Raw genomic sequence first — 18351 nt, forward strand, 5'->3', positions numbered from 1 at the left:
CTAATGTATAGTGAGGCATCCTGGCACCTACCCTTGTGATTTGTTCACTCAGTTATCACCACCAGCACAGCCTAAGGCTGCCTGACAGTTCATGCAATTGCACTTAGCTGCAACCTAGCTGTAGTTCACTTAGTAAGCTTAATAAGTATGTGGGAAACATAGGCATGTGTTAATTTTACAAGTCTCTTCAGGGGTTCAAGCCCTGTTTATGACTGATAAACACTGCCATTTGCCCTGTCAAAACACTTGTGTTTTGAACTTCTTGAATCTTGTGACCAGAGTTTCGTTCTTACTGTTATTATTCCGTGAACCACATATGCCAAACCAACAGATGCTGAGTTAAGATGGGAATAATGTTCTAGTGAGGCAGAGTAAGGACTATAAACTTTAAGAAGAAACACATTCACTGTTAAACAAAACATTTTGTTTTTGAAGGCCTAGGTTTAAGAGAGATTTCTGAAATGTGACCACCAAGCTCATCTATACACATCCAGGAGATGATGTGCATCAGGGTTGTTTGGCAAGGAAAGCTGAAATACCCTTAAAAAAGCTCTACAGATCATGTGGAGAAGAAGGTTTCAAGTCTCCATCCATCCCAGCTACTCCTGAGGTGCCAGTACTGGGGCAAGTACAACTTCAGGCTTCCTTCTGCCCAGAGTTGCTCAGGACAACAGTCTGTGTTTCTTTCTCCACACACAGAGCAGAGGCTGCTAGCTGTATGTCTCTGCCCCGGTGAAAAGCCAGAGCTTTATGACAAGCACTGGTATACCATATAGTATGTCTGGTACAAGGGAGTTGTAGCTTTTTCCATCAAGGTTTCTTCACAATAACGTAATAATAACAGGGCAGCCTCCAAGAGCTGCCACTGTCTTTATATCATAGATTCTTTGCATTCTACCAGGCACGGTAAAGAGGCCACAGCTCAAATTGATGAGAAACCACTTAGTTTTGCATGTGTCCTGAAAGTCTGGTGCTCTCTGTGTTAATCTATGTTGGCTAACTGAGCATCTAAAATGAAGAAAATTGAAGCTGGTAGTATTGAATCCTATCTAACCCATATGAGACACTCTTTTGCAAGCCTTGTTCCTGGAAGGTATATGCTGTAGGAAAGGGATGGAAACAGGCAGAAAACAGAGCTGATGAAAACTGAATCAAGATTTTGGGTAGGCTTACTCCAGCAAAGGGGATTTAGTGCTGTGTGCCAGGACGCTTGTAGCAGGGAACAGATTCTAAAGAAGACTGCCTTTATTTTTCAAAAAGACCTACTCAAAGGAATTTTGAAAATAAATTAGAAACATGATATGCCAGTATGCAGAACTGGTGTAAAATTCCAGTGTCAGGTGATTTTGTTGAATGTACAGTGAAAGGAAAAAGAAAAAAAAATGAATTGATAGTTAACATCTACAAGAAAATAAAACTTTGACAAGTAATTTGAGCTAGTGTAACTTTACTCAGCAGGAAAACAGGAAAAGTTATTATTTGCCAAAACAAATCTTTCAAAATCTGATAATATTTAGGAAATAAACAGCTCAATCAACAGACTCGAAAAAGTTCAGGCAATTTCCTTTGCTAAGATGATGTTGAGCAACATCAAGCAGAACCACACAAGGTGCTGTGCTTGTGAAAAGAGATCCCCTACAACATTGCCATGTTCTGCTCGTAGAGAAACGTAATTCACAGCAACCATGAACATGTCTGTGCAGTGCACGTTTCCTCCACACACAGTTGGCTCTTCAGCATCAGCACCATTGAAGCAAAGGCTTTGACTTCACCTCTGCATTTTTACATGAGTTATTTCTCCTGTTGAGAAGTTCATGCTGTAATTCATTACTTTTAGTGAGCTAAGTCAATTGTAAATTGTATGATATAAATGATGACTGAAGTTAATTGAAGGCAGTATCCTTTACTACTGTATGAGTCAGCAGTGGAGGACTCATAAGGAATTCTGCTTCTGATTAAGCTCTGATTTCGGTCAAAGACTTTCAGTAATTTTTGCTTTTAAAAAAAAATTAATTCTAGCCAGCACCTGTTAGATAACAAAAGAGACTAAAACCACATTCAAAAACTCTTTAATCAGTGGATAAACTAGCAAAAAAAGAGACATGAAGTCCTGAAATCACTCTCCATTCAGAATATTTTTTACTAGAAGAGCAGATATATTTAATCTTGCCTTGGGCTCAATAGGAAGAACAAACCTTCTGGTCTTGTCTTTTTCCTGGTCATAGCTGTGATCAAAGGAAGAGGATATTAGTCACTTTTCCCAAATCCCTCTGAAAGAATAAAGAAGTCTGATTTTCAAAATATGGCATGGAGTTCTTACCTATCAGCCAAAATAGGTCATAATTTAAGACTGCAAATTTTCAAGAAAGGAAATGACATGTAGCAGAACAAGGAGAGCGTGGTAAAGGACCACTGTTCTCTTCTCCTAAGCCATTTAATGTTTCACATTTTTTCACATCCTCACTTTGTCTGGATTTTTTTTTCTGGAGTGAAAAAACTTTCAAAAGGCTAAATGTATTAGTCCTTTTCTTTCCCCCCACCACAGGTTTTATTTGACAAATCCTGCCCCCATTGTTAAAGAAATTGAAAGGTTACTGGAAGTTAAAGTTCTATTTGTCCTGTTAGATAAAGGTGAAAGGTTGGCTATTGGGAAAACACGGACCCTGTTTTGTTGTAGCAAATAACTGCTAAAACAAAATGTGCCTTCCATGCACAGGAAAAATAAAAGACAGCTTTGAGGTTGAATTTCTTTAGATATAATTATGTTTATGACTTAAGAATTCTTATGTGCAAAATTTGAGGTTATCAGATGTCAAAGAATAATATGATCTCCATTACTCTATGCTCCATGAGAGAATGGCATATTTCAAAGCCGGAACAATATAAAAATATATGTGGCAAGCTATTAAACAGGGTCTTTTGGCATGCCATTTTGGATGAACTAATTGCACCCAACAGCCAAAGGAGAAGGAAAATATATACCAAAGTATTCAAGCCAGCAGAGCATGCTACGGAGACATTTGTTACTCCTCTGTGTCTAGTGAAAGCCTACAATATATCACTGCACAATTGTTCTCAGGACCTTTAGCTATTTTGTTTTATAAACCCTGGGTGCTGTTCAGATGCAGAGGATTTGGAGAAGGGAGACTGCAAGCAGATAGATAATCACAAGACAAATTCAGCTTTTTTTTTCACGTATGTTGTGCTCCATGGTATTTACAATAACAGCAATCTGTTTTCATGACAGCATGTTTTTGTAAATCCAAAGAGATAAACTTTCTCAGCTATTTATAAATCAGATGCTTACATTATGATCTCCTGCCAGTAACTCTGGTCGCTCTTGAACTTTGCTGCGTTCAGTTTAACAAATCTGTTTGTTACTGTAGTGCCAAAGGTGAGAAAAATATACTGGAATCCTGTAGAGAAGATGCAATAGCTCTTTGTGGCTGGGACAGTGATGTCCTGCTGCTGTTAGGGTAAAGGGAAGTCACACACCTTAGTCCCAACACAGATAGGAGCCAACAATCACTGACTCTGTCTCAGATCTGCCATTAACTTGTTGTGTGGTCTTGGAAGAGGGTTTTGTCTTGATAAAATAAAATCAATATTATCTCTCCATTCTTCAGTATTCCAGTGATCTTCTATTAGATAATACATATGCAATTAAACAGATTATAACTAGTATTTTTCCTCTTTCTTTAATTTATTGTTGCTATTCGTTGTACAATTATTAGCATTATTAACAAGCAAGATGGATTTCCTAGCCTCCAGGAAACATACCACAACAAAAGAGAAAAAACTTTGCTTTTTAGTGTATCTTCTGTTTTGAAGGAGCTCAGCAATTTGCTGTACTGTCTTCAAGGTAGAAAATACATACTCACATAACTTATAATCAATCACTTCTTCGTTAAATAACACTTTATTTAAATTTCCACAGCTTGTCCCTTTGAGATCACAGATATCCTAATGGGGCTTTTAGGAGCTTTTTGTTGAGCCATTTACCCAGTTATTCTTTAAACACTTTAAACAGCCACTTCAAGCACTTTTAACATGTAAATATAAGACCAACAATATTTGATCAGGCTACAGGTCCGTTTAATGTAGTTTAGTTTAGTTTAGTTTAGTTTAGTTTTAGTTTAACTGCAGCCAAAAGTAATTAGTAAAGCATGTAAGAGGAGACAAAGCATGCACACCAGGATCTGCTCAAGATTTCTTACAGCTTGGGGTTCAGGTATATATGGATAACAGAAACTTTAGGAATCATAAAAAGCATACTTAGCATTTTTGACCTGACCATCCAGCAGTTATCACATATAGAATTGCAAAGCATGAGAAGGACAAATGCAGTGTTAAGCAGTAAGTGCAGTGCAGATCCACAATTTAGTACAAATTGTTCCATTAACCTTTTTCCTTGTTAACTATCTGCAAACCTTAACTTATCCTCCCTGCCCAAATATACTCTCACATGCACAAATAGCAACCTTTTAGATCTCTCTCCCCACCATAATTACAGAAAAAGGTGCTGAAGTCTGAAAGCATAAGTGAAGTAAATGTGGAGAAACCCCACAGAAATACAGTAGCCACACCAAAGAAAGTAGTTCTGCATCTTCTATAGCATAAGCAGGAATAGTGGAAACACACGACCTAACTACTGTTCATAAGTCAGTACCTCAGACTACACAGTAAGATTGCTTTAAAAGCAGGGAAGTCGTAGCTGGATCAGTAGTAAATGAACATAGGAAGGATATCACCAATTTTTTAATTATTCCCATGTTTCAGTAACTTACAACTGGTCTTTGAAACTTGGTAACTGGGCCTGGGGCTTGAGCCTACCTTTTGCTAGTGCTCGAATTGCGACAAAATGCAGTGAGCACTGGAAATCTCCAGTGTCTTTGTGCTATGCTCAGATGGATCAACATTTCCTGCATGCCCAGCAGTCTTCTCAGAATCTTCTATCAACAACATACACATATCATCCCTTCACTTCAGAAGCATTCCTTCCCTCCAAAATACCCTTACACCTTCTAAAAGGTGCATTGAACTGTTGTAGTTCTGTACTTAGGTTCAATTGGCTGCTTCACTTCCCACTTAAGCTGTATGAAAGGAAGTTCTTGCACATATCTGTACTAATCATAAACCCAGGGCTTGTTCCCTGAAAGTTGTTCATCTTCTGAAGCTCAAAAAGCATGATGGCAAAGAAAAGGGAATGATTTTGCTTTAGAAGATAATTTCCTGTCACAAATCTAAAGGTGCAGAGAAGGAGAGACCAAAGGGTAAAGAAATAAGGTACTGACATTCCTCTCTTTCTGAGTGCCAACCTCACTGATACCTGTATGGATAAAGGAAGAATAGCTCTTGATGTAACTACAGGAGTGTGTAGGCAAACTGACCCCCTTAACTCTGGTGCAATTTATGCCCTTTCTTTAGTCACATATAGCCTGACTCCTCACAGCCCAGGGCAAAACAAGGAGCTTTATCTGACAAATAGGAGGGAGGATTTGTTGACAAAAATCCTACTTGTGTTTGGGTCTCCCTTTAGCCATATGCTGCACAGGAATGCCTATGGAAAGACAAAGCTTTTCTGGTGCTATGACGCTGATGTAATGAAAAGAAGGATGCTGAATGTCCTAGTTCTGCCCACAGCCTGATTGGTGTCTAAAAAAATAATTTAATTTCTCATTGACTCAGTTTTCCCACTCCTAACATAAGGAGAGTAACAAGCCAGGTAAAGGTTCCTTAGACATGACCACAAGAGAAGAAGATGGTCTGAAAGTCACATACTCATTTTGTTTCAAGGAACTAAATATTGCAAGAAAAGATAGAATCATGTGTCTTTAAGTAAGAAGAGTATTAACTGGTGGTCTGCTTAAATGCATAACAAAGATGCAAACAAACTCTACGCTCAAACAGAAAACTGTGTAATTTAAGGAATGATTTCTCTAAGTTGTAAAGTTTTCTACTACTGTGTTCCATTAGCATTGACATAATGAATGTTACCCAAATATTCTGATTGGTACACTTAATAAATTATGAACTATGACACAGGAATTATATTTTGGGAACAAGCCATATGTTAATATGTCTAATTATGACACCAGATCATGCAAAAAACAATTGGAAAATTATTGTAATAATAACCTTCAAAATTATGTTGGACTTTGTAATGAATAGTTTAATGTGATATGAAATTACCTAAAGTCTGAAAAGTGTTGAGAGGCAAATGGAAAGCACAGGATTATTTTAGCTCAATTAATTATTGATGAGACATTTTAAAGACTTTTCCTCTTAACTGAAATATCATGACTATGAACATGGAATTATGAAATCTTAGACAATTATTCTGAGTCATAATACTGATATTTTTATTGAAATAACTTTTGATTGCTCATATTTTGAAAAAATCATAAGCAGTTAGTAAATATTGACCTTTGTCCAATAAAACTTCTCTACAGTTGTCAAATTCATGCTGCAAGATTTTCATAGCCTTACCCAAAATCTTGTAAATGTTCTTCAAATGACAAGATTTAGTTTCATTCAGAGTGCCCAGGATATCAGACTTTACAGCTATGGTTGTGCCTTATTTGTTATGTGGGATAGCCACATGAGAAGGACACATGGCAAAGTCTTTTAGCGACTGCTTTCTGCTCAGGGAACATGCAGAATTTTTATTATCTAGGAGATCAGGAGAACTTCTTTGTAAGGATAAACACATACACATAAAGCCTTCTCCAAACATAAATGGCTGTTGTATTTCTGAGAATTCTGAATGCTCATGGTTCAAATGTATATCCTTGCCTTCCTCTATAAGTCTGATTTAATGAAGCCAACAAACCTTGAACTTTTTTAGCCTTCCAGTATGAAGTGGGTAGGCATGCATGTGTATTGTCATAAGACTGTCAAAGATTTAATTTTATTTGACTACATTTTATTTTCCAGAAGAGAAGAGAGTGTATTGGCTACCATCAACTGTTCTGGGTGCTATCTAAAGAAAAATTACATACTTCAAAACAGAAATATCAAAAGACTTTGAAACAAAAACAGTTTCTCCTAATCGTGCATCCAGGGTACGTAGTGACTTTGCAGAATCAGTACAATTAATTCTAAATGATGTATGAAATGAGTTATTCTTGCCTAGAGACTACAACTCGTGCATGTATTCACTGGCTGGTTGTGAAAGATTCTGCAATATTATGCTCAGAAATATATATTTTTTTGTCCAGAAAAAGAGTTCATATCATTCCCAATATTTCTAGACATTTTTATTCTTTTTTTTTTTTTTTTTTTTTTTTTTTTTACATCTACTGCTTCAACTACTACTCCACCCTTCTGTCTTTCCTTGCACTGCAGGGTTGATCAATTCTCCCATTTCTCCCTTTCTTTGAGACACAACCAAGATGTCTAGATTGCATTAATCTTTGCTTTGGACCCCCATCTACTTAGGAATTATGTTCCCCTTGCAGAACAAATTAAAGCAACAAGTCTGCAGAGAATTCTGTACCGTACTAACTTCATACTATTCAATTCCTGTTAATCTCAACGGGATTATTCACACACATAAACCTTTGAAGATCTAGGATTTGAAATGTTTACTTCAAGACAGATGAAGGGATGTGGAGTCACATAAATGACTGTAAAACTCAACTCATATTAAAAATCTTAATACTTGGCTGACTCTGGGCATGGAACAAAATGAATTCTAGGTTACCCATCAGTTTTGAGAAAAGATATGGAGCAATTTTTTGCATCATATAAAAGAAATAGATATTACTGTAATTTTATTGTCTAGACACAGAATTAAACATCAACATTAACTCATAAAAACCCTTTCTTTAAATTATTCTGCTGAAAACAAAGCTGACCTGAAAGTGTTGCCCAATAAAATATTAAACTATGCTTTTCACACACACACACACACACACACCAAAAAAAAAAAAAAAAAGCACCTCTTCTGAATGAAGAGGATGGAAATAAAAATCTATTCTTTTCAATGAGGTAGGACAAATACTTGAATTTCTGTGCCCCACCCAAGCTGGAAACTTATCCCCACAGATAAAACATAAGAATGCACAAATCTGTTCTTGTAAAAAGGTTCAAAAGATCTTCTTTCTGCCTCAGTGGTAAGACAAAACCAAACCGAACCAAACTGAACCAAACTAAACCAAATTCAATAACAATTAAGCTATCATAATTTATAGAAATTAACCATTTGTCCATGCCATCCAAATGCTGTCCTACACCACTACCAATATTCAGTAGTACTTGAGGACTGCTGGTATAGATTGCACCTACATGGAGTTATTAGATTTTGAGCTGGTAAGGTGCAGTTTGAGGAGTTTGTAAGGGCATGTGTCAATAGACCATATGATTTTGTACTGGAGCTCCAGATCCCTTAATGGGTTCTTAAAATAACAACTTGGCAGTGTAATAAATGTTAACCAGCAGTGTAGAAAGGGAGCATGCTTCATGAAAATATAAATATATCCACAGAGATTTCTCTTTAATTCTGCCTTGAAAATTAATCTTTAAATGACCTTCCAAGTCATCGATAATGTTCTTAAATGTCACTCCAGTGACTCTTTAGTTCCTAAAAACAATGGTTTCATTTCTAGTCATGTGGAAAATACTGTTGTGATGTTTATAGGAAATACTGACTATACTTACAAACAAAAAGAAGTAAAAAAGATGACAAAAAGAGCAGATAGTGCATCAAGTGCACAGCTAATTGCCAAGCACATTTACTGCCCTAATAGCACTGTTGCCTGTTATGTCTGCTGTAGTGAGGATCCTGCTTAGAGATAGATAGAACTAAAAATGCAAATGACTATCACATATGTTAGTGCATGTCACAGGGAATGATAACTTGTATGGAGTAGAGGAACACAGTCAAGGCACAGCAAAGCCATAGTGCAAATTAGAGAAAATTTTGCGGTTACACTAACACATTCCATTCCTATAATGTACAGAAATCATTCCCAAATCTATGCTTTCTCTTGCTCAATGTCAAAAAGCTGACTACCCATAGCAGGGTTGGTCTAAGAACAGCACATCAGATACATCACAAGCCAAGAAAAAAGAAAACTACATTCAGATTTGTCAAAACCAAATCCACCTTCCACCTAATCAACTCACAGTTGTTGTTTTGCTTCTTTTCATTCACACTTAATGAATCAAGCCATCTTCCAGAAGGTGATGGTTAATTAGGAGGACACAGATCAAAAATACCTGCATAGTGAAGAAAGCAGGGATTTTCCAGGCCCATGAACAATGAGGAAAAATTGGTTTGTCTGGTACATGGTTGAAATATGGGCATTCTAGTGACACTTTCTGAGATTCAAAGGTGAAGAGCAGTGCAGCAACAAAACACCTGCAGGAACATCTTCACTGTGCCAAAATCAGGTGATGCACACCTACAAGGCAGTACTGCTCAAACCAGTAGCAAATTAGTTATCTCACATCTCCAGTACAACTACAGAATGTACAGCTCAGCCTGCCGTGTTACTGGTGCTTTAGGAAGGAGAGTTCCTCGAGAAGACAGAGAAATACATTAAGTATATTCAGTGACAAGAACAAAGATCAAGTGTGTGTTGATGTGTCTGACCATAACTATCTATGCAAGAATGAAGAGGGGTGCCAAAGAGAAAAAAGAGCACCACACATTTAGAGTGCTCTATAGAGAAAAAGATGTTCTTGGAAAGTCCAAGAGACGCAAATCTAGGTGACCTCAATCTCTTCCTGGGTGAGCTCCTGTTCCTCACTGACCACCACAATATTCTCAAGAACTACCAAGGCCTGTGAATCGATGATAACCTGGACAATTTAATTTATTTTTGCAAATAAAGTTAAAAAATTTATAATCATTCAGAGAAAAATCATTTAAGGATTTCAATATAGAAACATTTTCTTAAAAAGAAAAAGCAATTTATCAGCTCTCTTTTGCTTTCTGTTCTGTTTTCTGAGTCTTGTGCCTATTTCTGTTGCTGTGTTACATTAAATTTCTCTTTACACCCTTGTTCTCCCCTTTTTTGGCAGCCATCCCAGTCTAGGGCTGCTCCTGTGGCATGTGTAGAGGTTGCTGTTAGTGTCCATTTGTGCTGACAGTGAAGGCACACAGAACCCCTGAGACAGCAGTGTTTGTGGGACAGCTGTAGCTTCTTATCAGCAAGCACTTGATAAAGTACTTCACTTAAAAAAAAAAAAAAAGTTATGGACAATAATTGTTTTGTGCTTGGTTTATATACAAAGCTGAAAAAATGTTCCCAGGGCATCTAAGGAAACTAAAGTGGGAACTGGGAGATGGCATCTTAGCTTAAGTCATGGAAGGATGTCCTGCTGCAGGTCATAAGTGTTCTTTGGGCCCATTGCATGCAGAATGATGCTTTTAACTAAAAGTCTGGCATTTTTAATAAAAAAAATTCTAAAACTTGTTTTAGAATGAGAGCACCCTGTGAGATTTAGAACTGCCAGATAGTAATGGATTAACTTAGGTAATGGTTAGTTAGCTGCAGTCTCACTAAAAACAAAACTGCATCTCAATCCACCACCATCTTTTGGACCTCATTTCTCTATAGTAAGGAAAGAAATTTTGTCCTGGCAATTACATTTCTACCAGGGTTTAAACACTACCTACCTTAGCCCTGTGCCTTTAGCCTGTGGTTTGCAGACAGCCAGTGGTCAGAGAGTTACATTTGAGGAGGTGAAGAGAAGTAACAATGAAAAGAAATACTTTTGTCAATAAGTTTGAAGTCTCTATATTGGTATCTGCATCTCTACTGGAATATTTCTGAGTGCAGACCTGTATCAAGAAAGATTGGGAGCCACAGCCCTCTGTCTTTCTATGTTCATGAGTATTGAATCCTTGAAATCTAAGTACTGTATTTTACATTTGACATGTAGATAGTGGCAAGAGTTTAAACCAAATGTAAAGGGGCCACTGGATTCCAATAAAAACATACTTCCCTTTTTCAAGAGCAGACAAGCAAAGACTTCCCATATCTAGCCTTTCTGACTAGAAACAGGACCCTGCTTTCACATTTTTGTGATCTTATGTCTGGCATGTACTTCCAAAGTCTGTAACATTTTTATCCCTGGGATTGAAATGCATGCGTCCCTAGAGATGATTCAAACCAGGGCTCTCTTGGTAAGGAACCACAGGTTATCCCAAAATTTGACAGAGACATACTTTAGCCACGATATTCAAAATAATAATTGGTTTCACAAAATACAGTTTTCCCTTTTGAAGGCAGAAATGTCTTGGCCAGAATTATATGCTAAAACAAGTGTTTAAGGTGCCTTTCTCGGCTCTGCCATTGACTCAATCTTTGCCTCTTAGCAAGCCATTTAATTATTCTGTACTTTCACCTCCTCCATCTGTGAATTCCAGATATTAACTATTTTTGATATTTTCTTGGTGAGTCACAAGCAAAACTGGCCTAAAGCTTGTGGTCTAAACTTCCTCTTGTCAAAAATAATAGAGGCTGGCATTCAAACTAGTCACAATGGCATGACAGCAGCAAGGGTAGTAACAGCAACAGCTTGGATGAGATCCTCATATTCACAAAAATATTAATGGTCAAAAAGTAAATTTCCCACAAAAATGTAGTGTGATTCCTCTCCTGCCAATATCTTGTGAGGAGAACACTTAGATGCAGAAACTCCAAGTACCTGCTTTATTTGATTCAGACTTCAGCGACTGGTATCACAAATCATTGTTACTTATGGGGTAATTTTCTCCACTGAAATTTGCAGAAAATATTTTTGTTCTCCACAATATAGAATGAAATCAAAAGCTGTTTCTGCTTTTTGTATATATGCATGCTTTTATCACATATTCTGGGTTTTATTTTTTTAGCTTCAAGCTGACATAACTCCCAACCACAGGTACAGAATGGCACGTATCTGTTTCAAAGGGTTTCTAATGCACCAGGTTTTCAGCCAGAGAATATGGAGAGTAAAAAAAAAAAAGAAAAAAAAGCAAATACTATAAAAGAAATCAGAAGTCGAAGTCAAAGTCAGAAAAACATGGAAACCAAGGCATAAACAAAGACAGAGCCAGATACCACAAACCCAAAAGGAATCCAAATAACATCCTTCAAAATGTTCACGTGTTTATGAATTTGAAAGGTGTGAAATTGCTGGGAAAGAAATCTGAATAACATTAAACAGACCTAGCTCTAAAAGCAACATCTTAATTTACCTTTGAGAAGAAATATAAAAGCTGAAAGATACGATAAGGGCTATTTTTTCTTTGTACAGACATTAGGAGGGCTGCTTTAGAGTGTGCTGGGTGATGAAGGGGCTGTTGCTGTATCCCAGATCAAGCCATGGCCGTGACTCTGCAGACCATTGACCAGTTTAAACTGAAGCATTTTTGTGCTATCAGCCATAACTTGGGAGAGTTTATTTTAGCACAGCTATTAAAGGAGGAAAGGTGAATAGTAATAAGTAGAAAGGTGAAATGGTAGTTTCGTGGCTGGCTCCTCTTTTTACAGACGAGTAGATCATTTTATACCACTCAAAGCCTTGTTCACTCCTTTATAGTCAGTGGAGGGAGGAGGTCATCTCCTCCAGAAACCTTTTGACATTGTTCCCACAGCTGACTCCATAGTGGGGCCTATTTCCCCTCAATGGTGTCGAGAAGAGGCTGGCCTGGCCTATTTTTTTATTTTTTATTGTTTTTAAAATACCTTTAAAAGAAACCTATTTATCTGGCAAAGAAAATTGGTTCTAGGTTGATCAAAACAATTCAACTTCTTTTTTTTTTTTCCTTTTTTTTTTTTTTTTTTTTTGCCAAGTGTTGTGAATAGCTTTGGCCAAAAAAAAAGGTGCAGGCTTTTCTTTTTTATGTTACAATACTTTGTTTCAGTTTATCCCACAACAGAATGTTTTGTTTCAAAAGAGTTATTTGAGATCAAAGTCTCCTAAGCAGAATAAAAACAAAATAAAAGCAAAATAAAAACAAAATTAAAATAACAGACTCTAAACTGAGGTATTTTTGGAGACTGAATGGAAAGGTTCGACTTCAGATAAAGTTCTGAGAGAAGGGTTTTGTTTTTCACCTCAAAAAAGAAAAGAAATGTCCATTAACTACTCCCTCAGCCTTAGTCTGGTGTTTTGGTTCAGCTGGCTTTTGAGAGAGTAGCCAGCTACAAAATTCAAATCCAAACTGGAAATTCTCCATGTTTTGGGGAGTAGGAGGAGAGAAAACAGGATGGAGCAAAGGAGAGAGAGGGTGTTGGGGGAAAAAAAGAAGCTACAAATGAGAAAAAGTAAAAGCCAAAAATAACCAGTCTGATTTAAAGGACAAATATCTCAGCACAGAATTTCCTTAGCATTACTTTATGTATATAGCAGAAACCACTAATAAAACTCACATTGTCAAACACCAAATTTCAAACACAAAAGAATTATGCAGGGCCTTAAAACGGCACAGAAGGGAATGTTCTTTAATTAAAGATAAAATAAATTAATTCAGTATAGCTACAGCATAAAAAAAGTTTGGAAAAATATGTTTCAAAGAGGTAGACACAATTGATACAATGGTTAAGAACACTTTCCTATTTTTATTTTTCCAAAGCAATACGCGTGAAAAAACCCCTCATCTTCAGACCTTTGAAGGGATTTTTACAATAATAATAATAATAATAATAATAATAATAATAATAATAAAATTATTTACTTTTAAACTTATTTCTGTGTTCTATCTCTGGTTTTTTGGACCTCTTTATTTCTGCTCCAGCAGCTGCATTCCCTATCACACTTTGTCACATCATCAGTCATACAGCTACTGAAGTCAACTCCCCCTCTGCAGAAAGGGACACTTGTGAGTTTATATTGCTGCCATAAATTTTTTGGCAGTAAATTTCTTTAAAAATAATCCCATATTCTCCTGTATACAGTCCACAAACTGGCTAATAAAATGATTTCTACTTTGGGATTTGTGGAATGCCTCCATCTTCAGTCAAATGCGTAGACAGAAGTATCTTGTAAAATGTGCTGGAAAGTTCATAAGATTTGGGGTTTTCAGGAACAGTCCACCTGGTGAGAAAAGCAGATTTTAAAAAACCCAAACTTTAAAGTTCTCCAAGTTTACCACAATCATGAGCCAAGGAAAACCTTAATTAGAGTCAATGGAGAAAGTTGAGCAGTTAAGAGCTGGCCTTTTGGGGCTAGCAGCACTTGAAGAAATCCAATTATTAAATAATAAGTTATTTGTGGTTGGGAGGTTTGCACTGTGAATATGTTAATCCATGCTTCATGCCAGCCTCCTCTCCCTGAACGTTTTATCTGGAGATGCTTAAAATAAAGTAAGCACAGCACAAAGCTGCAGAACTGCTTTCAGGTCTTGACATAAATTGGGATCACTTCTCATCTGCACTTCTGACTCTCAATAATCATTTGGCAGTCCAAACAAAATTTGAGTGGGTATAATGAGCTTTTTATGAATATCACATCTTGCCCATATGATAAATAACCCTTTTTTAAAATCACCCTTTATACATAAACTCAGTAGCCCTCAGACTTTCTCACCATCCTTGGGTAATCTCACTTTTTTTTTTTAGGATAGAATAATTACTGAGGAAATATAATTTTGTGACTTCTAAACTTAATTTGTGCATATGTTCCAGTTTAATTCAGTTTTCTCACAAATAACATGCAACAGCAAACTCTATCTCAACGAGGACAGTAATTCAAGTGCTGAAAGAAAAGCAGTTTATAATTATATAAGTTACTTCATAGCACATAAAAATCCCAGGTCAGCCAAAGGAGAAGCCAAACCAGTATATGGCTTAGGAGGCAGTCCTATCAAACTAGATTAATGAAATTCCTAGAGAAGTAATAACAGTAATCAGTGATGGAAGGACAAGAAAGGTGGGAATTCCCCTCATCAAACCTCATATGTCTTAAAGCTTCCAAATTGGGTACCTTCACCCCAATATATGAGTTTGATGCAAAACCCTGGTGATTTTGCCCACAAATCATTAGCAGTAACAATGAAGAACTGAGACCACAGTGCTATCAGGAGCACTAGACAGCCCTGAGAACAGGAAAGGCTTAAACTCGAGATAAGGACAAGAAAGAAATGGTTAATGAGAATTAGATAGAAAATGGGATTATACAAAGAAAGGAGCTTCAACAAACGTGGTAGGAACATTTCATATCTACTGAAAGGAGCAGTTATAACATGTGAAGAATATAAGAGGTTCATACATTTTAAAATGGAAGGGTTACAAAGTATCTCACAAAACCAGGGTGTTAATAAAAGCAAACAGTTCTGCATAAAAGTTCTTGCATCAGAAATGGAAGGAAAAGCCATGGAAGCACCTGCACTTCAGTGCAGCAAAATTTATTGCAGAGGCCAAACAAAGGCCAAGGAGCTCATGGTCTCCCCTGCACAAATCTTCCTGGGCTGAAAAATATGGTGTTATTTTTTCACTCTATCAACATCATGATGACACAAAATATCATGTTAACCAAGTGTATATCAGAAGAAACCTTCCCCAGCCATCAGGATCCTGAGAGGAACAGGGAGTTTCCTTATCCCTCCATCAGCAGCTCTGGTGAGAAGTTTGCCTAAGGGCTATGTTCCAGTACTTGCCCATGTCCCAGACACTGTAGGCTTGTTCCTGTCAGGTGGTGGCCAGTTCTTGAGCATTCCCTGATGCATCCCTGGAGTTTATTGTGTTACCTTGGGGAACTCAGCTGGGCCAGTAAATTACAGTTTAAGGATGTCTGCCATTTAATTTAAAAAGAAGTCACTCATGCAACATAAATAATTCTGCAATGAGGTTTATTTTTTAATTTTTTTTTTTCAACCCTGGTCATTAGGAATGAGCTTTGTGAGTCGAGTCCTAATCTCTTTAGCTTTTGGAATCCGTGGATTATAGCTCTTTGTCTACATTCAAGTTCTGTTCACACATACATTAGCTGTCACATACCATGTTAGCAGCACATACACTTTCTACCCACATGAATGTAAAGAGGTCTCCCAAGATTTAATTTTTCACATCTTTAATTAAATGATGAAATTTACCTCCTCCCCCCATATTAATTAAGTAGGATTTTTTTCTGATTTTTTTCTTTTTCATGTGTGAGAGCAATTGCAAACATAAAACAAAATAGAGGCTCTTTTATCTTTTAATTTTTTCTTCAAGATGTGCAGATGTCCAGTGTAACTCTTAATAGAAATTCAAAGGAAGTAGAAGTCTACCAAAAGGGTGTGGACATCAATAAATTTTTGTTACTCAGACTGTGATCTGTGAGCCACTTGTGTTCCAAACTACATCAGATGTTTTTTTCTGCGAAATGACTGCAAACAAATTAGAACAGAATGAAAATAAAAATTAGGTGAATTAAAGCAAACAAACAAAAAGTGGTGGGAAAAATGGTACTAAACTAACACTGAAAGGTTTGGCATAATTTCTACTTCACTGTAAATAAAAAAACATTCCAGCACAGCATGAGTAGATACAATGACCACTTTATTGCAGAGGGAAAGGGGAAAAGCTTGGAAAAATAAGAAAAGCTCTGAAACAAGAAAAAAAGTCACACTACAGCTGCTGATTTCTAGCAAAGAAATGTCCCTCCCACTCTGGAAAGTGAAGAGTGGCTATCCTTCAGCAAAGAGACTTGGGTCAGCTCTGAACCCTTCCCTTGGTGTCTTCCACGAACTCAAGGCACGATTCTGCTGGGAGCAGTGGTTTCATATCCTCCTTCCCATAGAGCTGGTGTGTGGCTTTGGCTGCCCCTGCCCTGAAGAGAGGTTTTTGGGGTGGCAGAGACCTCTGTGTTCTGCTTGGGTCATGGTGAGGGGCTCTGGAATTGTCCCGGGGCTGCAGCTACACCAAGCCATGCCACATGGTCTGCAGGAGTTTTCTTCTGCTTGCTTTCCTCTGCACTCCTAAGAGGAACAGCATGCAAGGAAGAGGACACTTTCTTACTAATAATAGCTTCAGTTGTCCTTGTGGGAGTAGAGCAAGCCCATTTACTCCAGCGTAATGGAAAAGGGAATGAAGGGTCAAGCTCAAAAACAAAAAGATATTTTAATATCTCATTTATTTTTTCCTTTAGCATTGTTCTTGTGCTCTCTGGACTGTGGAAAATGGAATTGATTTTTGTTTCTAATCTGTTTCTACCCAGTTTCACCCAGCTTTCACAAGCAAGCCCAGTGGTCACAAAAGCAGAAATGGAATATTTCAATCCCATGTCAGCAAGTGTAAGTAACTACAATCCTTTTATCTGTAAGACTTTTCCTTCAGAATAATCTTGTTCTTCTATAGTCTGTAATCAATCACAGCCACAAATCTTTTACTTAATGTATCTTTTTCTTCCTGAGGAAAAAATGTCAGGGTTTTATTATTTTGAATAATTGCAGGTGATGAGAACACTAAGAGGTGAGAAAGATTGGGAAATTCCTGTTTTCTGAGATACACTAAATGCCTGCCATAGTTTGGAACAGGAAAAAAGTGAGTATAAAGGAAAAGCAAGTAGAGAAAAAGCAGATTCAGTGAGGGTTCTTTCTAAATTTTTACTGTCAGCAGCCATATGTTTAGCAAAAGTATCTGGATCAGGAAAATTGCAAAGTGGTATGTGTGTTTGTGCATGGCATTTTGTTCTGTGAATGAAGTAGAGCATGAGTGTAACAGTTGAAATTTGGGTTAAAAGAAGTGAATATCTTTAAATAGTCTCTCCTTTGTGCAGACATTTTTGGCAATACACCTTCTGAAAAACTTGGCAGGATATATTTCAATCCCCTCCCAAAATCCTGAGACTAAAACTATTTAAGAGAGGTTTCTGGAGTATGAAAATGCCCAAAAAACACTCTTCGAAAGGCAAGAAGTTGTAAATGTCACTTGGTTCCTGGAGATAGGCACTGCTCCATGCACGCAGCTACACTTGATTGCTTTCATATTGCCTGAGAGCAAATTTTAAGCAAATGTCTGGGCATCTTTAGGTAGCCACACTGTAGAATAAAAGAATGGTGCATAGTGAATTAAAATGGCCATTTAGCATTAAGAAGGAAAGATCTGTTCTGCTATTTAGCTTACTAAGGGTTGTTTTATACTAATAAACATGGGAATAAACACTGGTAATGGAGCTAAAGGCTATTAAAACTGGTGGTAGAACTCATCCCAGGAACTTGGCACTTTGGTAACAGCTTTTGTAATCCATGGGCTCTAACAGCAGCTATGGGATTTAGGTGCAGAGCATGCAAATAGTGACACATGTGCTTAACCCAAAGACTCGTAAACCAGAGGTCTCAAGTGTGTCAGATTTTACAGCCTTGGCCTCTGCTTTGTGATGATCAGTTCTGTTCCACTGAATGCTCCAAATTACCATTGCTGTACTTATGAA

The sequence above is a fragment of the Cinclus cinclus genome, chromosome 1 (assembly GCF_963662255.1).
Source record: "Cinclus cinclus chromosome 1, bCinCin1.1, whole genome shotgun sequence".
Taxonomy (NCBI): Eukaryota; Metazoa; Chordata; class Aves; order Passeriformes; family Cinclidae; genus Cinclus; species Cinclus cinclus.